Raw genomic sequence first — 9,131 nt, 5'->3', positions numbered from 1 at the left:
TCTCCCTGGACTCAGGCCCTTCTCTCCAGCTGCCACCGTGACCCAGGTGGCATCATCTCACTTTCCTACAGTCTTGCCACTGGTCTTCCCACCTCCAGCCTCACCTCTTCCACGGCACTGTCCCCCTCCTGCCATCTACTCTTAAAATGCTGCCTTCTGCTTAAGCACTTCCATGGCTCCTGGTGGCCCTCAGGGTAAACTCTGAGTTCCCAGTGACCCAGCCCTCTTGGCCCCTGACAACTCTCCAACCTCATCTCTTGCCTTCCCCTTCCAGAACTCCCTCTTGAGCTATCTCAAAGCACTTGCAATCCCCCAATCATCAAATATCCCCTCGCTTCCCCAGGCCTTCTGCACATGCTGGAAACGCTCCTCCCCACTGTCAGGCAGGATTACCTCTATTTACCCATCAGATCCCAGCCTTCATAGCCCATTTCCAGGGAAGCCTTCCTGATGGCCAAGCTGCTTAGGACCTCCGGTCCTAGCAATGTTTCATTCATTCAACAAATATTTACCACGTGCCTACGATGTGCTACGCCCTGTTCTAGCCATCCTGAATACAACCTGAAACGATCCTGACAACAATCCATGCCCCTAGTGGAGCTCACATTCAAATGGGGTTGGGGATGGGCGAGACAGACCACAAACAATATAGAGCAAATAAGAAATTGATCCAGTGTGGGAGAAGGCGATGGGTGCTATGATGGAAATGGAGCAAGGGAATGGGGAGGCTTGGGGGTGGGGCAGGCTGCAGTTTTCACTGGAGATGGTAACCTCTGGGTAAAGACTTTGTGAAGGACCTCCAGCCAAAAACCACCAGAAAGACAGGGCAGTTATCAAGTTGAGTTTCTGACTTGTAGTGAGGGACAGCGTACTCCATGGGGACCGTGGGGTCACTCAGTAAGAGGGTGTTAGAAATGAATTACTATGGGATTTGGACTTCGGTTAGATGATTTGGGAGGGCTTCAGGAAGTAGGACTTTGCTCTGGATTGGATGCTGTAGGAGTGGGGGCAATTCTATGACTAGGGATCTATTTTTTTAAACATCTTTATTGGAGTATAATTGCTTTACAATGTTGTGTTAGTTCCTGCTGTATAATAAAGTGAATCAGCTATACATATACATATATCCCCATATCCCCTCCCTCTTGCGTCTCCCTCCCACCCTCCTTATCCCACCCTTCTAGGTAGTCACAAAGCACTGAGCTGATCTCCCTGTGCTATGTGGCTGCTTCCCACTAGCCATCTATTTTATATTTGGTAGTGTATATATGTCCATGCTACTCTCTCACTTTGTCCCAGCTTATTCCTCCCCCTCCCCGTGCCCTCAAGTCCGTTCTCTACGTTTGCGTCTTTATTCCTGTCCTGCCCCTAGGTTCTTCAGAACCATTTTTTTTTTTTTTTAGATTTCATATATATGTGTTAGCATATGGTGTTTTTCCCTTTCTAACTTACTTCACTCTGTATGACAGACTCTAGGTCCATCCACCTCACTACAAATAACTCAATTTCATTTCTTTTTATGGCTGAGTAATATTCCATTGTATATATGTGCCACATCTTCTTTATCCATTCATCTGTTGATGGATGCTTAGGTTGCTTCCATTTCCTGGCTATTGTAAATAGAGCTGCAATGAACATTGTGGCACATGTCTCTTTTTGAATTATGGTTTTCTCAGGGTATATGCCCAGTACTGGGATAGCTGGGTCATATGGTAGTTCTATTTTTAGTTTTCTTGTTTGTTTGTTTGTTTGTTTTGCAGTACGCGGGCCTCTCACTGTTGTGGCCTCTCCCGTTGCAGAGCACAGGCTCCAGAGGCGCAGGCTCAGCAGCCATGGCTCACGAGCCCAGCCGCTCCGCAGCATGTGGGATCCTCCCGGATCGGGGCACGAACCCACGTCCCCTGCATCGGCAGGCGGACTCTCAACCACTGCGCCACCAGGGAAGCCCCTATTTTTAGTTTTTTAAGGAACCTCCATACTGTTCTCCATAGTGGCGGTATCAATTTACATTCCCACCAACAGTGCAAGAGGGTTCCCTTTTCTCCACACCTTCTCCAGCATTTATTATTTGTAGATTTTTTGATGATGCCCATTCTGACCAGTGTGAGGTGATACATCACTGGGGTTTTGATTTGCATTTCTCTAATGATTAGTGATGTTGAGCATTCTTTCATGTGTTTGTTGGCAATCTGTGTATCTTCTTTGGAGAAATGTCTATTTAGGTCTTCTGCACATTTTTGGATTGGGTTGTTTGTTTTTTTAATATTGAGTTGCATGAGCTGCTTGTATATTTTGGAGATTAATCCTTAGTCAGTTCCTTTGTTTGCAAATATTTTCTCCCATTCTGAGGGTTGTCTTTTCGGCTTGTTTATGGTTTCCTTTGTTGTGCAAAAGCTTTGAAGTTTCATTAGGTCCCATTTGTTTATTTTTGTTTTTATTTTCATTTCTCAAGGAGGTGGGTCAAAAAGGATCTTGCTGTGATTTATGTCATAGAGTGTTTGGCCTATGTTTTCCTCTAAGAGTTTTATAGTGTCTGGCCTTACATTTAGGTCTTTAATCCATTTTGAGTTTATTTTTGTGTATGGTGTTAGGGAGTGTTCTAATTTCATTCTTTTACATGTAGCAGTCCAGTTTTCCCAGCACCTCTTATTGAAGAGGCTGTCTTTTCTCCATAGTATATTCTTGCCTCCTTTATCAAAAATAAGCTGACCATATGTGCGTGGGCTTATCTCTGGGCTTTCTATCCTGTTCCATTGATCTATATTTCTGTTTTTGTGCCAGTACCATGTTGTCTTGATTACTGTAGCTTTGTAGTATAGTCTGAAGTCAGGGAGTCTGGTTCCTCCAGCTCCGATTTTTTCCCTCAAGCCCGCTTTGACTATTTGGGGTCTTTTGTGTCTCCATACAAATCTTAAGATTTTTTGTTCTAGTTCCATAAAAAATGCCATTGGTAATTTGATAGGGATTGCACTGAATCTGCAGATTGCTTTGGGTAGTATAGTCACTTTCACAATATTGATTCTTCCAGTCCAAGAACATGGTATACCTCTCCATCTGTTGGTATCATCTTTAATTTCTTTCATCAATGTCTTATAGTTTTCTGCATACAGGTCTTTTTTCTCCTTAGGTAGGTTTATTCCTAGGTATTTTATTCTTTTTGTTGCAATGGTAAATGGGAGTGTTTCTTTAATTTCTCTTTCAGATTTTTCACCATTAGTATATAGGAATGCAAGAGATTTCTGTGCATTAATTTTGTATCCTGCTACTTTACCAAATTCATTGATTAGCCCTAGTAGTTTTCTGGTGGCATTTTTAGGATTCTCTATGTATAGTATCATGTCATCAGCAGTGACAGTTTTACTTCTTCTTTTCCAATTTGTATTCTTTTTATTTCTTTTTCTTCTCAGATTGCCATGGCTAGGACTTCCAAAACTATGTTGAATAATAGTGGTGAGAGTGGACATCTTGTCTTGTTCCTGAACTTAGAGGAAATGCTTTCAGTTTTCCACTATTGAGAATGATATTTGCTGTAGTATTTGTCGTATATGGCCTTTATTATGTTGAGGTAGGTTCCCTCTATGCCCACTTTCTGGAGTTTTTATCATAAATGGGTGTTGAATTTTGTCAAAAGCTTTTTCTGCATCTATTGAGATGATCATATGGTTATTATTCTTCAATTTGTTAATATGGTGTATCACATTGATTGATTTGCATATATTGAAGAATCCTTGCATCCTTGGGACAAATCCCACTTGATCATGGTGTATGATCCTTTTAATGTGTTGTTGGACTCTGTTTGCTAGTATTTTGTTGAGGATTGTTGCATCTCTATTCATGAGTGATATTGGTCTGTAATTTTCTTTTTTTGTAGTATCTTTGTCTGGTTTTGGTATCAGGGTGATGGTGGCCTCATAGAATGAGTTTGGGAGTGTTCCTTCCTCTGCAATTTTTTGGAAGAGCTTGAGAAGGATGGGTGTTAGCTCTTCTCTAAATGTTTGATAGAATTCACCTGTGAAGCCATCTGGTCCTGGACTTTTGTTTGTTGGAAGATTTTTAATCACAGTTTCAATTTCATTACTTGTGATTGGTCTGTTCATATTTTCTATTTCTTCCTGGTTCAATCTTGGAAGGTCATACCTTTTAAGAATTTGTCCATTTCTTCCAGGTTGTCCATTTTATTGGCATAGAGTTGATTGTAGTAGTCTCTTAGGATGCTTTGTATTTCTGCGGTGTCTGTTGTAACTTCTCCTTTTTCATTTCTAATTTTATTGATTTGAGTCCTCTCCCTCTTTTTCTTGATGAGTCTGGCTAATGGTTTATCAATTTTGTGTATCTTCTCAAAGAACCAACTCTTAGTTTTATTGATCTTTGCTATTGTTTTCTTTGTTTCTATTTTATTTATTTCTGCTCTGATCTTTATGATTTCTTTCCTTCTGCTAACTTTGGGTTTTGTTTGTACTTCTTTCTCTAGTTCCTTTAGGTATAAGATTAGATTATTTGAGATTTTTTTTGTTTCTTGAGGTAGGCTTGTATAGCTATAAAGTTCCCTCTTAGAACTGCTTTTGCTGCATCCCATAGGTTTTGCATCATCGTATTTTCATTGTCATTTGTTTCTAGGTATTTTTTGATTTCCTCTTTCAATTCTTCAGTGATCTCTTGGTTATTTAGTAGCATATTGTTCAGCCTCCATGTGTTCGTATTTTTTACTGTTTTTCCTGTAATTGATATCTAATCTCACAGTGTTGTGGTCAGAAAAGATACTTGGTATGATTTCAATTTTCTTAAATTTATCAAGGCTTGAGTTGTGACCCAAGACATTATCTATCCTGGAGAATGTTCCATGAGCACTTGAGAAGAAAGTGTATTCTGTTGTTTTTGGATGGAATGCCCTATAAATATCAATTAAGTCCATCTTGTTTAATGTGCCATTTAAAGCTTGTGTTTCCTTATTTATTTTCATTTTGGATGATCTGTCCATTGGTGAAAGTGGGGTGTTAAATTCCCCTACTATGATTGTGTTACTTTTGATTTCCCCTTTTATGGCTGTTAGCATTTGCCTTATGTATTGAGGTGCTCCTATGTTGCGTGCATAAATATTTACAATTGTTATATCTTCTTCTTGGATTGATCTTTTGATCATTATGTAGTGTCCTTTTTTTTTAATTTATTTTTTAACATCTTTATTGGGGTATAATTGCTTTACAATGGTGTGTTAGTTTCTGCTTTATAACAAAGTGAATCAGTTATACATATACATATGTTCCCATATGTCTTCCCTCTTGCATCTCCCTCCCTCCCACTCTCCCTATCCCACCCCTCCAGGCTGTCACAAAGCACCGAGCTAATATCCCTGTGCCATGCGGCTGCTTCCCACTAGCTATCTACCTTACTACGTTTGTTAGTGTGTATATGTCCATGATGTAGTGTCCTTCTTCATCTCTTGTAATAGTCTTTATTTTAAAGTCTTTATTTTGTCTGATATGAGAATTGCTACTCCAGCTTTCTTTTGATTTCCATTTGCAAGGAATATTTTTTCCAACCCCTTACTTTCATGACTGGGGATCTTAATTAACTTTAGCTAGAAGGAGGGAAGACCAGACCAAGGTTACCACTGTTATTAGCAAAAAGCAAGTCTCCCATATTATCTGGCTTAGGGGGATTCCCATAACAAATTACTACAAACTTGTGGCTTATAACAACAGAAACTCATTCTCTCACAATTCTGGAGGCTGGAAGTTGGATATCAAGGTGTTGGCAGGGTTGGTTCCTTTTGGAGGCTCTGAGGGAGCATCTGTTCCATGCCTCTCTCCTGGCTTCTGGTGGCTGCTGGCAGCCCTTGGCATTCCTGAGCTTATAGACATGTTATTCCAGTCTCTGCCACCTTCTTCACAAGCTTCCCCTCTGTGTCTCTGTGTCTTCCCCTTTTCTGTCTCTTACAAGGACATTCATCATTGGATCTAGGGCCCACTCTTATCCAGGATGATCGCATCTCAAGATGCTTACCTTAAATACATCTGCAAAGACTCTTATTCCAAATAAGGTCACATTCTGAGGTTCTGGGTGGACGTATCTTTTGGGGCCACAAGTCAACCCAGTACAGGGATGGCTGGTCCTTTTTGTGGTTTGGATGTAATGTCCTGAAAATATCAATTAAGTCTAACTCTTCTATTGTATCATTTAGGATCACTCTTGCCTTGTTGATTTTCTGTCTAGAAGATCTGTTCATTGATGTAAGTGGGGTGTTAAAGTCTCCTACTATTATTGAATTCCCGTCAGTTTCTGCCTTTATGTCTGTTAGTATTTGTTTTATGCACTTGGGTGCTTCTAAATTACATTCATATATATTGACAAGTGTACAATCCTCTTCTTGTATTGATCCTTTTATCATTATATACTGTCCTTCTTTATGGACTTTGCTTTAAAGTCTATTTTGTCTGATATGAGTATTGCAACTCCTGGTTTCTTTTCATTTCCATTTGCATGAAATATCTTTTTCCATTGCCTCACTTTCAATCTACGTGTCCTTTGCCCTAAGGTGGGTCTCTTGTAGGAAGCATATCGTAGGCTCTTGTTTTTTTATCCCGTCTGCCACTCTTTGTCTTTTAATTGGAGCATTCAGTCCATTGACATTTAAGGTAATTATTCCTTTCTGTGGTTTGGACAGTGTTCACGTTTTTGTCTGTGTTCCGACATCATTACAGAGTGGTCCTGTTTGTCTTGATCCATCGTGGTCACAGAGTGGCCTTGTCTGACACTGATGTTCTGTGAAACTGTATATGTTCAGCAGGAGAGCACCAAGGCCCAGCTGTGTGAGCCAGGCCAGCCTCTGGAGGTCAGGGCCTGCCTTCCTCTTGTTCAGCTTGAAGGCAGTGAGGGAGGCAGCCATCTGGGAGAAGAGTTCCAGCCACAGGGGCAGGGTGGGAGTGTGCCTTGAGGGCTGAAGGGCCAGCCAGACCCCGTGGTGGCTGCAGCAGAATGAGCAAGGGGGAGAGAGGTAGGAGGACAGAGAGGCAATGGGAGGGGGTGCAGAGCAGTGAAAAGACTGGCTCTCAGGCCAGAGGAAATGAGGGGCCTCTGGAGCGTTCTGAGCAGAGCAGTGAACACGACGGACTGGAGTCATCAGCAGGCAGTTTTGATGGAGTGTTAGGACAAAAACCTGACTGAAGTCGATTCACAAGCAATTGGAGAATGAAGACACAGATGAGACAATTCTTTCCAGAGGTTGTAGTGCAAGGTGGAAGAGAGAAACAGGAGGAAGCTGTGGTACCTGGTGAGAAAGTGGAATAGAGGTTTTGGTTTTGTTTCCCTTTGAGAGCAGTGACGATGAATAGAACACTGCTGAGGAAGGTCTGGAGGAGAGACTGTCTTGATGGTGTCAGTTGGAGAGGGCATAACCGCAGAAAAACAGGCTCCAGGCCCAAGTGGCGGCCTGGCTATGGAGGAATACCGTGGTAATGGTGGGGGTGGAGGGGAGGCCGAGGCAGGCAGGCTGGGGGACTTGGTCATCAGAGGTTCTCTCCTGAGAGCCTCTCTCCACATCTCACCTGCACTTCCTGTTAGTAACCTTGTCCCCAGGCCATGAGTGCAATAGTGTCTGGAGGGGGCTTCAGTCACCCAGCCTGGCCCAGGTATGGAGACAGCACTTGGAGCTCCATGGACCCCAAAAGGGACCAGAGATGGAGACGGAAGGGGTAGGAAACTGAGAAAGAGAAAAATCAGAAAGGGACCAAAATCCAGAGTCTCTCACAGACCCCAGGCACAGGCAGGGACAGCAACCTGAGTCAGGAGCTCCCTTGTGTTTTTCGTCATCCTAAACAGCAGGTCCAGGTTCAAACTGCTGGTTTATCGCTTGCCCGCTATGCACTCTGTGAGCCTCAAGTTCTCCAGGTATAAAGTCGGACTCCACCAACCTCCTCTCGGGGCTGTTGGGAGAATTTAGGGAGGTAAAACACGTAAAGTGCCATCAGGGTGCCTGACAAGGAGCCAGATGCTTTCCCTTCCTATCTTCTGCCACCCACAACCCTGGGTCTTCACACTGGCTCCTACGGCAGCTGCAAGATGGGAGCAGGGCCCTGCCTGCTGGCTGACTCTGGAACTGCACCTCTACCCCACTTCAGAGGTAGAAGCCTCCACATACAATTCCTCCAGCAATTTCATTCCATGGCTACAGATACTACCCAAATTCGGTAGGTGAGCACTCCAGCCTTCTTACCACCCCCAACAACATCGCCAGGGCCTTTAATCCACCCTAACCCCCTTTACTCCTGCAGCTGCCCTTGCTTGGAGTGCCCCCACCTCCGCCATTTGGAAACATCAAAGGTCTGAAGCTTTCCATGACCCTCTCCTCTTAGCACCCCTCCCTCTCACAGATAGAACTACTAAGGAACTTTCATTTCCGTATTCTCTCTACATCTGGACTTACCTCTAGGTTTGCTAAACTGTGTGAGAGAGTACACTAGAACACCTGTCTCCCCTGCTTCGAGACTCACCTGAGGTCAGGGACTGCCTCATTCGTCTGCTGCCAGAGGGACTTTCTAGCATCTGAATCCGATCCGTTGCTGCCCTGCCTGAAATCTCCCCGAGGAAGTCTCCCCACTCTGGGTGAGGAGGGTGCGTGTCTGTGTGAGGTATATGTCTCTGGAGTTTCCAATATTGCTGTATAAGAATGTCTGTATACATTAATTTTTTTAAGTAAGGAAAACAAATCCTTCATTGGCTCCCTGGTAGATTCAAATTCCCCAGCAGAGCTCACCGTGTGGGACCTGGACTCTGCCTTTCTGATTCCTCCCTCCTGCCACCCCCCAGCCATCCCCTCGTCCTCCTTCCATGCCTCTCTCACACTGGTTCTTCTGCCTGGAGAACCATGGCCCACAGTCCTTCACGCAGCAAATCCCTCCTTGATCTTCAATGCTCAGCTCAAACATCATCTCCCTAGAAGCCTCCCTGACACCCCGGGTTTCACTCATCTCTACTCACACATGTTCAATCCATATTAGTTGAAAGAAGTAGAAGTAAGTCCCCGCTGCCATGGTTTGCTTGCAAGCAAAATGAGGGATCCAGGCAGGATCTTACAAACCCTTCCAGACTCCAAAATTCTGAGTTGATGATGATGAGCATATTTCAGGCAAGCA

This window comes from Phocoena phocoena, chromosome 1 (assembly GCF_963924675.1).
Source record: "Phocoena phocoena chromosome 1, mPhoPho1.1, whole genome shotgun sequence".
NCBI lineage: Eukaryota > Metazoa > Chordata > Mammalia > Artiodactyla > Phocoenidae > Phocoena > Phocoena phocoena.
The sequence above is the reverse complement of the archived record's forward strand: the minus strand, read 5'-3'. Positions refer to the sequence as shown.